This window comes from Thunnus thynnus, chromosome 1, assembly GCF_963924715.1.
Source record: "Thunnus thynnus chromosome 1, fThuThy2.1, whole genome shotgun sequence".
Lineage (NCBI taxonomy): Eukaryota > Metazoa > Chordata > Actinopteri > Scombriformes > Scombridae > Thunnus > Thunnus thynnus.
In genome coordinates, this window is record NC_089517.1 from 38121093 (window position 1) to 38140469 (window position 19377).

The 19377-nt window shown below is 40.2% G+C and overlaps 1 protein-coding gene and 1 long non-coding RNA gene across 5 annotated transcripts in view; one reads left to right on the forward strand and one right to left on the reverse strand.

Annotated features, from left to right (window-relative positions):
- Window positions 1-19377, forward strand: part of adamtsl3 (ADAMTS-like 3) — a 301025-nt gene that overhangs the window by 113900 nt on the left and 167748 nt on the right. The gene's annotated exons all lie outside the window — the stretch shown is intronic.
- Window positions 8114-9248, reverse strand: LOC137189658 (uncharacterized). The gene is made up of 2 exons (XR_010929697.1): window positions 8516-9248; window positions 8114-8404 (listed from the first exon to the last, which is right to left on the reverse strand). It is a non-coding gene; the product is annotated as an uncharacterized lncRNA (long non-coding RNA).

A 19377-nucleotide genomic window follows, 5' to 3' on the forward strand; every position in this document is an offset into this window, starting at 1 on the left:
GTTGTGTACTTTGTGGAGCTGACAGTAACATGGGAGGAAGCATTTGAAATGGCCAATGAGAGGAAAAAGCTTAGATATACAGAGTTAGCAGCATAGGAGTAGGGATGGAAACCTAAAGTCTGCCCAGTAGAGGTTGATTGTAGAGGTTTTGTTGGCAAATCAGTTTTGGCCCTGTTAACTGAACTGGGTTTTTGAGGACAGGGCCCAAAGCAGATAGTGAAAAATATGGCAGACTGGTTGGCTGTGGGTGTGACTGGGGCAGAGATAGGTAAGTGCAGAATCTTAAACTTATTAACTGATGATGCTATAGATAGCAGTGAATAGTATGTTGCTTGCTAGGATGAGGTAGCTGAAGAGGCTTTGTTTATTATGGTATTTTGATTCTTTCTGTGGTGGTTTGAGCTGCTGGTGATGGCAACATGCTGGCATGCTGTCAGCTGATGATGTTAGCTGGTGATGTTGTGGACAAAATTGAATATAACATGCTTTGGAGGATTGTGTTGAGTGTGTGGGTGCAAGTAAAGAGGGGGGTGTTTCTGTTGAGCTTACTCAGTGACATGGGCCCAACACACCACGATACCAGTTAATGAGAGGGTGCCTCAATAACTTCCAATCCATATTGAAACCATGTTCTTTTCTTTGGTATGACAGGTCATGAGACATGATTCATGAAAGTTTGCTAACTAATGGCTATCATCTTTTTGCACATTTTACTGTGTACTGTATTGATAACTACCATTGGTTTATTTACAACTTGTCTGATCATCTGACTGTTTGTGTTTGTTGCCCTGTCAGATTTTGTTGTAGCAATTTACTGCGACTATGTAGTGATGCAGTGTGATAGAAAAAATGCAAAGGACTGTGTTAAAATATAAAATATGAGATAGGAGGGTCACTTTGAGTAATATATGTATGACTTTCAAGGGGGATCAGACACTAAAACACTGCATAGAAATATATATATAATAGTTTTAAATAGAATTTTACAATTCTGTAAAGTTCCCAGTGATTATGATGTAAACAACAGAAATACTGTATGTCATTCATGTTATAATAATGTATTCTATCCTGGAGTGCACGCTTGCATGTATTTAACTTGCCAGTACAGTGTATTGCCGGATGGTGTTGCCTTGCAATGCAGCAAAAGTTGAGTCAGATCATTGAAAATGTTTGAGCAAAAGATGCTGTTGTGTTTCTGGTGAGGACAGTCTCCATTCTTTCTCACTTTTCTTCCCTCTACCAATCAAATTCTAATTCTTGACATCGATGGTGCCTCCGGACATCAACAGACTGATACACAAATCTCTTTCTCTATTAAATACCTATCAGAGACATTTAGTGGAGAAACATCATAGTAAAGTCATTGTTCTCTACAATGCTATCCTCCTTTAGCATGTTGTCAGTCTGATATCCTAACGCAGCAACAGTATCACTTCTTCCTCAGTGAGGGAACTAGTAGGCAGAGACCTGAGCAGAATTAATTTACAATAGGCGCTGCACCTTTGCTCCAACTCTGTATGAGGTCAACCCTGCAGCACATTGTAATCGAACCCATCTGTCCATCAGTGTCACTACAGAATAGTGAAATCATCATCTCTCAGACAGAGAATGGATGTTTTTTGTCTTTTCTCACACGTCAAGGAAAGTAATGAGAGGAAGGTTTCTGGGTTAGCAACCCAGAACAAATTAGGAACAAAAAATTTAGTTCCAAAATGAGATCATCTCTAATTTGAAAAACATCTGTTTGTACATTATGTCTGTTGGCATGTATCATAACTAGACTGTGGCAAATTATAATGAGTTTGTTAAATGGATATGTAGAATGCATTATGATGGACATTATTCAGAAGAAAAAATGATATGAATAAAATTCAAAAAGATTATTATGTTTGTCATACAGAGCTAAATGTGGCATGTTTATGTAAGATACTGTATAGTCTTGAATTGTCAGTGTAGTCATATGTATCGAGTGTAGGTGAGCTAATAGGGAGTTTGACTTAAAAAGGCACTCATCCTTTGAATTTGCCACTGAAGTCATGAACTCCCTCAGTAAGACACCTCACAACTGTACCTGTGGCTTTGTTCCAGAGCGCTGTTGGTTTCATATCTGCACTCCACCTGAATATGCGAATACCTGTAGCTAACAGCCGCTGAATGCTAGTTTAGCTGCTAGCAGCTTGTACAAAGGTGTCATGTGTTCATGGTTAGGAGGAAAAAAATTGTGATCAGGTTGCTACATATTGAAATTGGAAATTGAAAAGTCTTAATTTGTGTCCTTTTTTGAAGTTAAAGCATAACTAAACCTCCAACAGACTGGAACAGAGAGAGAAAACCAACACTGGCAGCAGCATGATGTGCCACCAATAAACGAGCAGCTGCCATAGGAAATAAATAAAACATTATTTGCTTCATTCTGCACTTCAAACGTCAAACACACTATCTGTCTCGCCTCAAAAAACACATTTTTCTCCTGTTAAGATTCTGACGCACCATGTGATCTGAGCTAACGGCAAGTCTGCATGGATGGATAGTGGATATTATTCACACATAGGCCTCGAGACCTGCAGTAATAGAACAAGACTCTAACAGAACCCAATGAGACTGAATATAATTTGGACCAGGCCAGATAACATTGTTTGTCAGTGCCCTGCAAAACACATTTGACCATTACAATACATATTCATACAAGCATTTTCTAATCTGCTACCTTTATGGCTTAAGTAGCTATAATCAATATTTTTTTTACAGTAACAATGCATCAAATGTGTAATGTGTTGGTTGTGGCTTGTAGTAATGAACCTACAGAGAATTATCAGTGACTCTGCAGCTCCCCTTGGCTTTACAGAGCTTTATAGCCCATTTCAGCTCATTGTTTTCTGTTTTAGTTTCATTCTCAGCGCTCTTATAGTGTCATTTTGGGCCACAGCAGGCAGCTGTTTTTATAGAAAAAGCTTTAAAAAGCCACTGTACACTACCTGCTCAACACCAAACGGCAAACAGACACAGTTAGCTGTAGACTAGCTGGTGAATATAGTGGAGCATTTGGCAGCTAAAGAGCCAGATATTTCCCTGAGGAGTTGGTAGAGAGCAAAAACAGAGCGACAAGAGAGTGAATATTGGACTTACATTCACCAGGTGGACACAAACACGACTCCAAATGAATGATAATGTTGCTCCGTAACTGCTGGATGTGGAAAAAAGCAACTGCTTGCTAACAAGTTCAACATATCAACTTGTTGCCATTGCCCCCAAGTGACAACAAAACCAAAAAATTAAATTATTGCAGTTTTAAGGTTTGGTTAAAGATCCCCTCAAGACATATAAAAAATCTGCTTTGAATAAAACTTTGTGATGTCGCTGTCAATCCTTTAAACGACATCTTCTGCTTCTCCCTCAGGGTAAGATCCAGAATCTATGAATATAAAAATGTTTCATTTAAAATGTTTAACTACTGGACAAAAGATGTCTCATTCTTCACTGAAACGTCCATTCTCAATGTATGATGCATTTTCCTCATCACACACACTGTAAGTTGCATACTGAACCACAATTGGCTCCCAAACTAGTTGTGATGTCACAAATCATGCTCATAGGTGCCTTAAACTCAGATTTAAGGTGTACGAGTGGAGGGGGACTTTAAAATTTAAGACACTAAAACCACTTGGTTAATGTCAAGGAAAAGCCATGGTCATAGTTAAAAGGAACCAATGTTGCCTGTTGGTAGGAGACAGGATGTGAACAGCAGTCTCTGTTCACAAGTCTCCATCCACCCTGACCTCCTTCCATACAAGGTTTTGCAGTGTTATTATGTCAACATTCATTATTCTTATGGCCACGAAGGTCGCTTGTCAGGAAAACGAAGACATACTGAACGCTGCTTGAAGTGTTTGACTATAAGCTTTTGTTTTTTCTGGTGAGGACATTCTTACACTCTCAGTCCAAAAACACCATTGAACATAGGCTTACATAAAACATTTTGGACAATTACATAACTGAAATGAAATGAGTTTCATTTTCTAGATCACAAAAAATCAGTGGGTACAAACTGTCTTAAGACCAAGTGTTCAAAACAGAAACAGAGTAAGAGTTAAGGAGACAGATAGAGGTGATTTTTCATTTCTTGGCCAGCCTAAAGTAACCATTTGACACTTCCATCACTGACTCAATACAGATTCTCTCCAGAGCCCTTGTTATTATTTGTCCTGTTGCTATACATGATGTCACTGACAAGAGTCATGTGAAGACCGGTGAGGGAGCATGTGCACAGCCCACCATATTGGCTGTGCTCAGTAAACACAGCTCTCCCAAGCATGATAAACAGCTGAGGTTTGCGTATTAAAGGGCTCAGTGTGTAGTTGATCGAGGCTGGTACAGTAGGTTTTTACAGTTCTCGGTGGCATTTTGAGGCCAGGTCTCCTGGTGCGAGGGCTCCGTTGCAATCAGCCAGGGAATGAACTTAATCGTTTATAATGAGTCCAGAGTCCAACCTGGCAGCCGTACGAATAAGACAGACTTAACAGGTCAAAGCAGTCCAGCAGATTCACATTCTATCTACTGTAAACTGTGAGTAACGAGAAAAAAAAATCTGTCCTTTAGTCTTATACTTAGTCTTAAAACAAAAAATGACATTCCACTGTTAGATTCTTGTTTTTTCTCAACTCAAGTCACAAATTTGATGACTTCTGTCAGGACTCAAAAGAATCAAAATGATGTACTTAATCACCAATGACTTGACTTTGACTTGAGCCATTTGATTGACTTGAAAGGTGATACCTTCTCCAAGCCCAAAGACACTTGAGTGGACCATCTGGAACCTCAGCGGCACTTGATTTGATGAGTTTCTAATGAATTTATGGATGGATTATTTTAGAAGCTGCAAATCTTTAGACAGAGAAATGTACTATGTGTATTCTGTAGGATTAGAACTTGCATTTGTTTCTATGAATTACTTTCATATGCAACTATTTAGTATTAGCAAAATAGCAACACAATGCTGACTGAATGACTTTAAAAAAAAATCATGTTAGAACATTCATATTGAACATTGCAGGATTTCTCAGTATTTCTCAGTTGTTTGTTCCTACACTGTTTACATGTGGAAACTAAAGGCTTCAGTGTGCTTCAAAAAAACTAGGTCATAAATACATCACAGACCATCACAACCTCACTTAAAAGCATCAATAGGGGTACGGCAAGTACGGCAGTTGCCATAGCTTGGAATCAGTTTAAAAACTAAATACATAAAAATAAGAAACTAATTTGACTTGTATTGCCTTAAAATTGATCATTTGTGCTCAACAAATCTTCCCTGGGTAAATAAAGACAGATGGATTTTTCACAAAATGTAAAGATGTATTTACAACATCTGAAATGAATATTTCTATGACATCATGTCACATTGCCATACCTTTTGCTGAAATAACGCCCCTGACCACTACACAGCTCAGCTCATCCCTGCCACTGCCTTCCAAGTCTGCAAAGAATTCTGGGGTTATACTAGACCAGCTGTCCTTAACCAAACACATTACGGCAGTCTCCTGGTCATGTAGATTCAATTTGTAGCCTACAAGATCAGGAGGATTTGGCCGTACCTGTCAGAGCATGCAGCACAGCTCACGACTGGACTACTGCAACTCACTCCTGGTTGGACTACCAGCATGCACTGTTAAATCTCTGCAGAGGATTCAGAATGCAGCGGCATGTCACAATCTAAACAAGCTGATGTCACACCTCTGTTCATCTCCCTCCACTGGCTCCTGGTAGCAGTTCACATCAGGGTCAAAGCTTTGATGCTTGACTTCAAGGCGACCACTGGAATGGCACCCTCCTACACTGAGTCACTCATCAGGCCATATGTTCCCTACTGTCTGCTCCAATCTGCAAATGACCGATGTCTGGTAATACCATCACTGCCTGGTACAAAATCATGATCCAGACTTTTCTCATTTGTTATTACACGATGGTGGAATGAGCTACCCAGCTCCACATGGCCTGCTGACTCCCTTGGTGCATTCATGGAACACTTGAAAACTCAGCTCTTCTTTGAACACTTCAACACTTAAGCTCCTCTAATCTATTAGCACTTTGTTGATTATTGCACTACTTTCTTGTTGTATTTGTAATATTGCTGTATGGTATTTCTTATGCACATGTCTCCTTCCAGCCGTTTCCTACTTTAATAATAATAAAAAAACTAAAATCTTTATAGCGTTCTCTCTCATGGCACTTGTACTTGGTCAGAGAATTGAGAATTTGCACCACAGCTCTTTTGAGTCACTATCCTCTAATGCTTGATTGTCTTGTCTTTGGATAAAAGCTTCTCCCAAATGACAAAATGTAAATGTACATCACAGACCATGGCTTATGTCAAAAGTGTTAATACCTGTGCATTAACACTTTTACTTATATGTGTTCTGAAAGGTGACATTCAAAGTAAACATGTAGAAAGAAGGGGTAATATGTGATGAATCGTGCAAATGGGGATAATGGGAGCACACCTTTAGACATTCTGTCTTTAAAGGCATTCATGGTGTTGTACACAATAAAAGTGACCCATATAGTTGTTGAAAAGTAGTCTGGAAGCATGGCAGGCTAATGAAAGGTAGCAGTAGTCATTGAAAAAAGGAGAGCTTGAGATAGAAGTTCAAACCATGCCTACTTTCACACCTCTGCACATGTGGCTGATAAGGCTGTAAAGTGGGCTTGATTGTTATTGTTTTTTGCAAACTTTCATAAAACAGTTCCATCTATGCCACCATTGTAAAGGGGGTTTCAGACGCAGTTGGATGATCCGTTAAGCTGTTTGTTTAAAGCATACTGAGATCTGAAAGCAAAGCAGGAATGGCAGCATTCACATACTGTACCTAAATTGACCTATGTGTACATTCACCTGACAAGGACCTCTAGCAGCCATGTGAATTATGACTCTTATCTTTCGAGAAGACACGGAAGATGAAGTGTGACATTTTTATAGCGCCACAAAAGCTCTTAGGGAAGATGTTGGACCGGATGGATGGGCCAACAAAGCATGTGCCCTGGACATGAGACTGCTGTTCATGTCCCATTTTCTACCAAAAGTTAACATTGGTTGCTTTTGTTCATGACCATAATCAAGTCTGCATACGTTTTAGCTAATGTTAGATTAGCATTGTGTGTTAATGCAGTTTAAGTTCAGATTGATATGAAAAAGCTGCACGGCATCACCACACAATGAAGTACAGTAACTTAAAATGCATCTGATGTTCACTGTGATGGATTACACAAATCAAGTTGTTTTTTCCTACAAACTGATGAATTGATTTTCTGTGAATATACAAATATTAATGGAGTTCTGTAGATTTGAGAGATTTGCGCTTGCAGCCTCTGTGTGCCATATTTGGGGCACATACAGGTTTATGTATGTCAGTTGATTTTGATGAGGATTGTGTTGTCTGGTGTCTTGGTTTTCTGCTGTTCTGGGTTTTTCCTCCTGTGTATCTGTTCTGCTTTTCCCTCCACAACTGCCCTGCATCATCCTTGTTAGCCCTATCCTACCCCCTGTGTCTTCCCCAGTCAATCAGCTCTTTTCCTTGTCCACCTGCACCTCAGTTTAGTTTGTATTTAAGTCCTGGTTTTCAATTCCGTTCGCTCCGTCTTGTTCTGTTCTGGCTGCTACATTTGGATTAAAGAGTGATACTTTAGTATGTGCTGTGTCCTGCATTTGGGTCCATCTCCTACTCCGCTGACACAGACACTCCGAGGTGAGGAGACAACGTGCTTTTCATTTAGTTAACGTGTCTGAGAACTGCTCCAATTTCATTATAGATCTATTGCAGCGTCTGTCTGTCACAAAATAAGACACACAGACTATTTAAATCCACTAATTACTGAAAGAACAGAACCGACATAAACGAGCAATAAAAACAGCTGCAGTCTGCATAATAAATAAAATGTTGCTTGTTTAGTTTGTGAAAGTCTGACGTGCTTTTCGGGCTCAGGATGATTTTATAGGAGACATGCAGCTGTGTGGCGTCATATTTTCCTGAAGGAGCTGAGACGTACTGAAACGGAAAAGAAGAAAGGAGAAGCCTTTTGGCTTATGAAGAAAATAATAAAGTTACAAGAGTGTTTATGATTCATGTTTCAGTAATTTTTATTTTATGAATAGATATGAAAAGCTGCTGTAGGTGCTGTCATTCCTGTTCCACAGGTAGTTTTCCTGTTCTTCTGTATAACAACAACTATACTGTCCCGTCAGATCAGCTGACCAATCAATAAAGACAACTGAAGGGGTGTTGCAGTCCAGTAAAAAACTTCCACAGAGGATACACCTGTGGTTCCATGCTCTAAGCTCCTCCAGGAGCCTCCTCTGAGGTGCATTTAAGGAATCAGAAGATCCTCGATGATAGTGGATGGAGCTCGGTTTCTGGGTCATGGACGAAAGAGCGAGAAAGCATTAATAAGCCAAATGAAAAGCACCCATGGTTGGACAAGATATTGCATGGAGGGGGGAAGATGGGATGCAGGCCTGGGGAACCTTGGGCTGAGGCTTGGGCTGGACAAGGGGAGCAGGTCCGGAGCGGAATCTGTGGGGGCAAAGCAGAGTAGAACAAGGGTCCAGGGCAGGGATGCAGGGCTGACCAGACGAGGGACAGGAGACAGGGACCGAAGACAGAGCAGACGGGACTGCAGAGAACAGGAGACAGTGTCAGAATAGGGAAAACTGGCAACAACAAGATAACTGATAAATGCAGGCAGAAATGGCTTGAAGCAGAGGCTATGATCTGGCAGTGTGGATCAGGCAGGGCTGAGTACAAGTAGAGGTCTTGATTATGGAACGGGTTGCAGCTGGTGGGGCTCTGCTCTGACTCAGCACACCTGTCTCCACTCACACATTCACACACACAGAGAGAGGGAGAGAGCCGCTGGGAATGTGTCAACAGGTAGGGAGACGCAGGACTGAGGCAGGAATAGTGACAAATGGACTTTACAGTGAAGTAGGAGATATCTTGATGCAGCAGTTCAACTTTTTAAATGAAGTATTTTTGCATAGATTCATAGATTTTTTGATGTTCGATGAATCTGACATGAGTTATTAGTCAAAGCATGTATTTTTTTTATATATCTTAACTTGTGTGGGGGGATCTTTAAAATGTTTTGCATGATTTATAGTTAAGGAGTTAAACAGTACGGTATGATGTGGCACTTAAAAAAATATAAGAAATTCCAATGGGATGGGACTCAAATAGCTTTGAAAGCAAAACCCTTTTTTGTTCCCATACACCACCCTGGCCTCCACTCCCTCTGTTGTATTGCGCTATGAGCACATTTTCTTCCTTGTTCTTAATTGGAACTAAATGTTGCCATCGAACATAACTTGCTCATGCAGATTAGTTTCAAATAAACTTTCAAGCAGACATGTTTGAATTGCTTACTTCTGCGCTGGGAAAATAATCCTTCCTTGGAAACGGGTTTAGGATAGTTTGTGCTAACAGTATAGATCAAGATCAAATCCACAGGCACAAAATGCACACACCTACAGTGAAGTGAGCCAGTTGAGAATACATTAGAAGTGCTTATGTAAGAATAGCCCCAGCTGGTATTGTCTCGTAATACCACTTTGTATCTCAAAAGGCGATAGTTAGTCACTGTAGCGTCCAGTCTACCCTCAGTCTAACGTGAGAGGATGAAGAAGCTTACTGTTTACAGTGATTCTGTGCTATGGTGTCGTCAAGATATCAAAATGCTATGGTGACATTAGAGCCAGTGGTAAATTATCAAAGAGCTGCATGGATCAGTTCATCAGATCTTCCCAGGATGACGACATGTTGACCAGTCTCAGGAGTTGGGCTGCCAGCGGCTGAGATGACTGGCTGGTCTCACCTGGCCAGCAGCTCCTCACATTTCTGAAAATGTTAGAGCAAATTTATGAACAGGCATTACTGAATAACCTGGTCACATATCAGTAACCTAAATGGTTACTTTCTCACCTGAGAAAATATTAAAACTTAATAAAGTGACATAATAATGGTCCTAGATTACAACAGCTTTTAGCCGGGCTCAAAATCTCCACCATTGCTGCCGGTTGCTTGGGGCAGCACTACTTCTTCCTCTCATGTTTGACTGAGGGCAAACTGGACTCTAGAGTGACTCACTATTGCCTCTTGAGATACAAAGTGGTATTACGAGACAGGATGGGTCGGGGCTTTTCTTACATATAGCACCTTTAAACAGACTTCATAAGAAGTAGATTGTATTCTGCATACAAACATACATAGATGGAAAGAGGCAGGCATTTTTTTCCTCATCCCATCAGACACACTGTCATATCAGTACACAAGATGAGATTAATGCTGCTGGCTATTTTCACTCTGCATGAGCTCCTACAACCAAACAAAGTGATGCAAGTCTGTTTACCAGCTCTGAAACTCTGCAGGAGATCAAGTGCAAAGCTATCTAATAGGATTTGCACTTGTACATGTTTCATGATTCTCAGACAATGAGGGAAATCTATGATGCAATTAGGGGTTAATGGAGGAAAAGAAGGAATAAAGGAATCAATAAATAAATCATTGAATGAATCAACCAGTAAATGAATGAAAGAATGAATTAATAGTGACCCAGCAGTGGCTGACCTGTAGCAGGAGCGAGAAAAAAGAAAAAGTATTGCAGTTGCATACTTAAGAGCTTTGTTAGTGGGTAACTCATTCTGAATAAATCAGTCCATGACAACTTGCCCAAACCCACATTCAGTTCAGTATATACTGTATTTATTCAACCAAACAACAGGATAATCAGCTCCCATTGTATCAGTGTGTGAATAGCATGAAACAGGAACAGTGTTAGGTTTTGAGATCCAAATCTATAATAAAATCTTGGTGATAGAACTTCTAAGAAAATTGGAGTGGTACAACTTTCTAATAAAGCATGTTATAATAGGTTTGTAAGTTGTGACAAATGACTTTAGTTAGCAGCGTGTGAAAAGTCCCTTTGGCTGGTGTTTATTCTCCCCCAGGATTGATTTGTCTCTTTAGGCAAAAAATACACAAGCTTTTTTATCAATGCATACACATATAAAACCAGCTATGATGTACCTTGCATGGTTTACATACAGTACCTGCCTGCATACTTATGTGTATCATAAAAACTGTATCCACTAGGTAGCAGATCAGAGAAAATCAGCCTGGGTTAACACCGGAATGCTTCCCTTGAGAATTTTCTATTCTGCTCTATTAACATGGTGACACTCAAGGATGTTAATATATGGTAAATGTTGAAAGGGCATCAGTAGCAGGTCAATTGCAGGTTCAATGATCATGTATTAGGCGCAGTGAAATAACAGGTGCAGCCTGATTACTTGCACCATAGTTTCAACCAGCTACTTGATCCAAATGCTGAAGGAGAACTGTTGATAAGATTAAATGATTGATATATGCATAAAAATTTAACTGAGAGAATCTGACTCTTGGAATTAACTAGGGCTGCAACTAACAATTATTTCCCTTATTGATTAATCTGTCAATCATTTTCTTGATTAGTTGTTTGGTCCATAAAATGTCAGAAAAGGGTGAAAAATGTTGAACGCATTTCCCAAAGTCCAAGACGTCGAATGTCCTCAAATTCTTTTGTTTTGTCCCAACCAGCAGTCCACAACCCAAAGAAATTCAGTTTACTGTCATAGAGGACCAAAGAAACCAGAAAATATTCACATTTGAGATTTTTTTACTTAAAAAATGACTTGATTATCAAAATTGTTGGCAATTAATTAAATAGTTGGCAACTAATCTATTAATCGACTAATCATTGCAACTTTAGACTTGACCTGATGGGATCAGCTTAATCATTTTAGTCAAGATGACTCATCATCTATTATCTGATAATTTATTGAAGGATCAATCCATCAACAAAATAATCAGTGGATTAATTGATAATGAAAATAATTGTTACATTCAGCCCTATATATCAGAACATCTTCTTGTATTGTCCACTTCCCATAAACAGTGACAACTTGAGCTTTTGATCATAACCAATTTCTTTCCATCATGTCATTAAATCATTGATTCAGAAATGTATGTCTTTATAAACCTTTAGAAAACACACATAAACCCAGACAGAAAAAGCAGGATTTAAAGCCTGTTTAAAGTAGCCTGTGAAGGTGAGGCTGATTTAGACCATCAGTGACTGATTGATGTCACTGTCAGGGTCTGGGTCACACATACTGGTGTCATCCATTATGTCCATTCTACTCATGGTTAGTTCCACTCGTGGCTGTAAAATGATGTTTCAAATCAATGTTTCTTTTCCCTCACAATCTTTGGCTGAGTACAGACACCAGCTAGCAGCTAACAGCTGGAAGTTTCCCCTTACTCTTACATATCCTTAAGTTAATAATGGAATTAACATTAATTAGCTACAGCTACTGCCACAAGTGATGTTTATTTCGGCTGACGCTTGCTAAAAATGAAAAGCCTGCTAACCTGAATGTTTATGTCGGAGCTTAGCAATTTGGAGGAATTTTGATAAATAGGGACCAGAACTGAAATGGAGCTCATTATGTCGGCCCATCCCTACATTCCATACTTTTGATATTCACTCCCCACTGTGCTAATTTGCATCTTGCCCCAAACAATATATGTGTATGTTCAAGTGACACTGCCCTCTAGTGGCTGTAGTAATTATGATGGAAGCAAAGGAGTCCTGGTAAGGAGGAGGTCGGGGTGGATGGATGGCCATGGATTTCTCACTTTCTCAAAAGTCATCAGGTCTGCAGTTATAATCCCTTTATAAAGACTGCCTTATTAAAGAGTGGAACCAATAGAACTTGTACTCAGGGACTATCTTAGTTTTACAGAGTACCATGCAGAGCCCTGATCATGGTAAATAGAGAAATATACAGTGCATGTCCAGCTCATCTGGGTTGTCAGTGGACACAGATTGCTGATACTGAACTATGCAGAGCTCACACAATAGGCCAGGCTGGCCGTCCAGGCCAAAAAAGCCTTGGCTGGACAGATTCTCCTCATGCCGATGTTATTACTGTTGGAGGTCTGTGATGGCTGTTAGCCGGCTGAGCCCGACAACAAAAGGTGGTTTTATCCTATTAGCGGAGTGCTAACGTGTCTAATTCCTCTCTAGCGGATCAGTCTGTCTCTCTGGATGCAGCAGGAAGAGAAAAACAAGAGAATACTGAGTTTCACCGCAGTGCAACAGTCCAAGACACACGGATCGATCCCATCTATGTGGGTACAGCCGAGCAAGGTTGAAAACTGCAAAGTGTTCCGCTCTGGCAGCTCCAAGGTCAGCCAGTGATCCGGGCCTGGGAGGCAGGGTGAAATGAAACCTGCGGAGGCATGTCAGAAATGTTAATTCTAGTTGACCAGGCATAAATAACATTGTCAGAGGAATTAGAGTTTGTTCCTGTGCTCTGAGTTTCACTGACACGGCAAGAGCTGTTTTGGTGGAGGGCCTGCGCTACCACTTCTCCAGGAAAAACACTTTTCTGAATTGTACAAATACGTGTTTTGACTGTTGGTCCAGTGACACACAGGTTGAAGGGCACAATTTAAAAGCACTTTAGAAAGCTCAGTTCTTTGGTTCTCTGGCTTATTTTCCATAAATACTTCATTGTGCTTCAATTTTCCTCTCATACGCATGTACACACACACACACACACACACACACACACACACACACACACGCAGCTCCAGTATGAGATTTCTTTTTTCTCTGGCACCACAGGGTCTGCAGTGACATCACTGACCCAGGGGAAGCCAATTTTCCTATTTTTGGTGACACGCAGCCAGGAAAACCCTCTCTTTCCATCTCACCCACTCTCTATCAAAGTCTCTCTCTGTCACTCCCTCTCTTTCATCTGAGCTTTTAACACAGCAGATAAGATAGGAGAAAGGTTGGGGGTGGGATGCATGGAGGCTGTTGCAGCTTGGTGGAGCTACTTGCCTAAAACAGATGAGTGTATCACAGGACTGAGGTAATGCTGCTGTTCAGGGGTGCTTTGCTTTAGTGTTTCAGCAACCCATTATTCAGCAGAGTGAGACATCCAGCCTGCACTGGCTGTCTGCTGGCACTCTCTGGCCAGCACTTCCAATGGGACAACACTGTATGACATCTTTTGTAGGGTAACATAAAGTACCAGAAATAACTCTGATATTTAGATTTGAAGTCTGACATGTGTATGGATCAGATTATGTAGCGCTGACTATAAATGTAAATGTCACTTGCCCTTTTATGGCATTTTTGTCTTATTGCATGTTATTTTCAGCTAAATGCAAGGGACACGTTTGTTATAGATCATTTAGTATTCATTTACACATATTTTAAGCTCAAGAAAAAAACATGTCAGGTTTTAGTCTTTTGTCTTGCATAACATAGATTTTCAACTGCTTCTTGGGGGGAAAGATTTCAAAGTATAGTCTTTTGTTTTGCATAAGTTCCTTTTTTTCATGTCACATTCCATTGGATAACACTAGTGCTTCAGATGGTTTCCATACCATTCGGTTATGCAATGAAATAAACCTACATTAAAAGTATTTATTAGATTGAACACTTTTCTCTGTTGATGAAAGTAATACCAGCCAGAATATCTTACATCTACAGCAACAACAACTGCACAAATGACATGAATTAAACATGAAATGACAAAGGACTAACTTTGAAGTAACCATATCATTACTGGTCAAAGGTTTGGCCACACCTAAAAAGTGGCATTGTTAATGAGTCAGACTAAGAGTCTACAGCCATGCTAGCGGCTCTGTGAAGCTGTGTGTTGGCATAGTGGTACTTTGAGCTAAATGTTAATCTCAGCATGCTAACATACATTTACAATGTATACATGCTGATGTTTAGTAGGTCTAATGTTTACCCTGTTCACCATCTTAGTTTATGTTGTTGGCATGATGACATTGCCAATTAGCAACTGGTCATAAACCAATAAATTATCATTTTGACTCCATAATCAGCCCGTTCTCACTCCCAATTCGTCACATATCGAAGCTTGGTCAGGACCCCTAGGCATCACTTTTTAACGCACTGAGTACCCCTTTAGTGTCATTTTTTAACGTGCAGGATAGTCTGATAGACTGCTGCTGAACTCTCACAACGTCTGAAATAGACGCCATGAGACCGATGACACCTATATAAGGTGACAAATTTCAGCCTGGTCGCCAGAATAAAACATTGGCATTGTATGTTTCTGCAAACCACAGATATGAATATGTACATTTCAACAGCTGTAATACGGAGCATATTAACATTTCAACAATACGTATCATATCAACATTTCTGAAGTGACATACTTCACATGACATCTATATAAGCTGACTTTCTTATTAGGAGGTGGAGGGGTTGGTGGATGGCTTGTAATGTTGTTGGCAGCAAGTTGGAAATCAGCACAGAGTCAGCACAGAGCACAGTTCAAGACCACCTTAACATTTTTATTGTATTTTATTATATTTTATTTTTTATTCTAACCCAAACCGTGATCTTTCTCTAGCCCTAACCAAGTGGTTTTTGTGGCTTAACCTTACCACCGCGTTGTCACACCATAAAATATAATTATTTTTTAACAATGACTACCATGATACTATGTGTCGAAAAATGACACTAAAGAGGTACCCAGTGCGTTAAAAAGTGATGCCAGGGGGTCCTGACCAGGCTTCAATATGTGACGAGTTGGGAGTGAGAACGTGTTGCCATAATGGTGCTGGATGGGGATCACCAGTTATTACAATTCATCTTGAGGGGAACATGAATGTCTGTACAAAATTTCATGGCACCCATTTAGCAGTATTAGTAACATTCCAGTCTGGACCATTTTGGAAAGAAATAGAGACCAACTGACCTTACCATCCCCTGTGCTATGCTGCACCACATTTCCTTATTTCAGCCTCATATTATTGAGCTCATTTGATGCCAGTTGGCATGGTGGAAATGGTTAGCACATGCCCCCAACTAGGTTCTCTCTGTGTAAAGTTTAGTAATCAACCATCACTACTTCTACTTACCTGGCCTTTCACAGATATTCCTACAAAACTTAACAAAAGCAGTTTGCACACATTCTGTGTAAACTTGTGTATTCTTTTTATAAATTTGATGGATACTATGAGAGAAAAGAACAAAATTATGCCCAATAGTTAATCTCAGGTTTCAAGTATTTTTATATCCTTTTCACATCTGTATGAACTTTTCAGCAGAATATTTTCTGACATGTATTCTGTAAGGCTGCAGAGATTACAGACATTAAGGCTGTAATGCCTCAACAGCCTGGTCCTTCTGCTGTGAATGCTTTACTGGAATTCAACTGTGGGACTTTATTGATTTTAAAAGCCTATATATGATGTGATCCATCAGCTGTGAACTTCTGAATCTGGCTGCTTCTTGGATTGTCCGTCTGTATTTGCTAACCGGCAGTAGCTTGAAGTTATTAAATATTCTTTGTGTGGTGTTTTTACTGTGGGAATTTATAGCCTTCAACACAGAGCATTTCTTTGAGAACTTTGAATGTGAACAGTCTTTCATTTGGTATATTCTTTTCTTTACAGTTATAATCTATGTCCAACACTGGATTAACAGGGTACGTAACACAGTAGTCAGATGGCAGGAATTTGGAGGCTTGTAGGCATCTAGCAGTAAATGTTCCTGCCAGGGCCCCCTTAAATAGGTTAATCCAACCTTCAGAATCAGAACCAGGTTTATTGCCAAGTAAGTTTACACATACAAAGAATTTGCCTTGGTGTTGTGGTGCATAACAGTCAAAAATATACACAAAATTATATAATCCTAAATAATATAAAAAAAGAAAGAAAGAAATTTACAGTAAGAAATATGTAAACTATACAGTGAGATGAGCTGCTACAGGTTTAAATTTTAAATTGAAGAGAATGTGCAAATGTACATAGTGTAAACAATATATGCAGTCTGAAAATAATAATAATAATAATAATAATAATAATAATAATACAAGTTTGTTAATGTAATGCACCATGTTAGATCAAAGATCACAGGTGTGAAAATATAAAATTATGGGATTTTACATTAATATAACGTGTAATGTCCATGGGTGGGCTAGAGCGCGTGTCAGGGGGGTCCCGTGCCTTGTTGATGAGGCTGGCTGCAAACGGAAATAACCTGGCCATGATCTTACCTGCTCGCCTCAGTGTTCTGGAGGCATGCAGGTCCTGAAGGGACGGCAGGTTGCAGCAGATCACCTTCTCAGCACAACGGATGTTACGCTGCAGTCTGCCCTTGTCCTTGGCAGTTATACCAGATGGTGATGGAGGAGGTGAGGAAGGACTCAGTGATGGCGGTGTAGAAGTGCATCATAACTGACTATGGCAAGTTGAACTTCTTCAGCTGCCACAGGAAGTGCATTCTCTTCTGAGCCTTCTTGGTGAAGCTGCTGATGTTCTGCTCCCACTTGAGGTCCTGGGTGATGATGGTTTCCAGGAAGCAGAAAGACTCCACAATGTTGACTGGGGAGTCACACAGGTAGATCGAGGCAGGTGTGGCTGCGTTCCTTCTGAAATCCACAACCATCTCCACTTTCTTAAGAGCACTGAGCTCCAAGTTGTTTTGTCTGCACCAGGTCACCAGATGGTCAATCTTTCCCTGTGGGTGGTCTCATCCCCACCAAAGATGAGCCAAATGAGGGTGGTGTCATCCGCAAACTTTAGGAGCTTGATGGACTGATGACTGGGGGTGCAGCTGTTGGTGTACGGGGAGAAAAGACGCAGCCTTTAGGGGGGCAGGTGCTGATGGTTAGGGAGTCGGAGACGCGCTTCCCCAGCTTCACATGCTGCCTCCTGTCAGACAGGAAGACTATGATCCATCTGTAGGTGGAGTCAGATACATTCAGCTGGGAGAGCTGATCCTGCAGAAGAACCAGGCTGATTGTGTTGAAGGCAGAGCTGAAGTTCACAAACACGATCCTAGCACAGGTTCCTGAAGAGTCCAGGTGCTGGAGGATGAAGTGGAGAGCAATGTTGACGGTGTCATCTACACATCTGTTGGCTCTGTAGGTGAACTGCAGGGGGCCCATGAGTGAGTCTGTGTTGGATCTGAGGTTGGACATGGTCCACCTCATTTTACATGGTTAGAGTGGCCCAGTGCAGCACAGGGGACAGTATGGTAGGCACTGCTGATAGTAGTGTAACAGTGATCCAAAGTATTCTGCTCTCTGGTCGGGCATTTAATAAACTGTTAATATTTGGGGAGGTCGTGGCTTAAATCAACTTTGTTTAAGTCGCTGAGGACAATAACGAAGGAGTCTGGGTTTGTCCACTCCACACACAGTATCTGGTCGGCGAGTTTGTGCTGTGCCTCCTGTACGTTGGCCTGCGGTGGACTGTAAACACCGACCAGTATGAAGGACAAGAACTGATGGGGGGAGTAGAAGGGTTTGCAGTTGATAAAAAAGAATTCCAGATCATGAAATTGACAGTTTGCAGGATTGCAGGATTAAAATATCTGCGCTTCATATCTGCCTTCAGAAAATGGTGAAAAGTTGTGTCAGAAGGGAGATGTATTTCTTTATCAGCTGTAGTTAAAAGAGTTTTATTCTGGTTCTAAAAGTATGTTCCCTCATGCTTAGGAGAGGAATAATACTCTCAATTAAAGCTTCCTTTTAAATTTCATACACAAGTGTCTTATATTTTTTCTACTGTGGTCACCCAAAGGGTTAATGTCATATCAACGCACCACAAATATTCATGTTTCCAACATAACCAGTGACATTTTTATAGTTTTAGACTGAATTATGACTGAATTTTATAACAGTACTACATTGTGGTTCAGCGGTGAAGCAGCTATAGAGTGTAATTATTTAAATTGATTTAGATTAGTTCAGTGAGATTAGGTGCATCATCAAATCTCACATTCTGTGCACGATCCAATTCAGTTTAACATGAGTAATTTTGAACCCTCCTAACAGTGTGACATTATGGATAATGGGGAAAAAAACAACTGCACTGATTCAGTCAACAAAAACACATGTAAGTATTCTCACACTTGATGATAAATTCCCTAAGTGAATTAAGCAATGTTTTAACCCTTATGTGGCTTTATTAAAATATGCTTCTTTACAAATACAATTATTTTCAAGTCCATACTTAAGCCTCAGATAACAATAGTTTAGTGTTTATTGAACAACTTCGTCTTGTATGCACTTTCTCTCTATTACAGTAAACTCTAGAACAGAGAGCTCTTAGAATTTTCTAAATCTAACCAGTCAAAACCAGTACTCTGATCATATTTCTCAGCTGTGTAAACATGAGCGGAATGGTACTTTTATGCAATATTTATTGATTATGATTGAATTAGATTTTTCAAGTCAATGCAGTTTACTATCCAGCCTCAAAATGATGCATCAAGATAAATCAGGGCTTT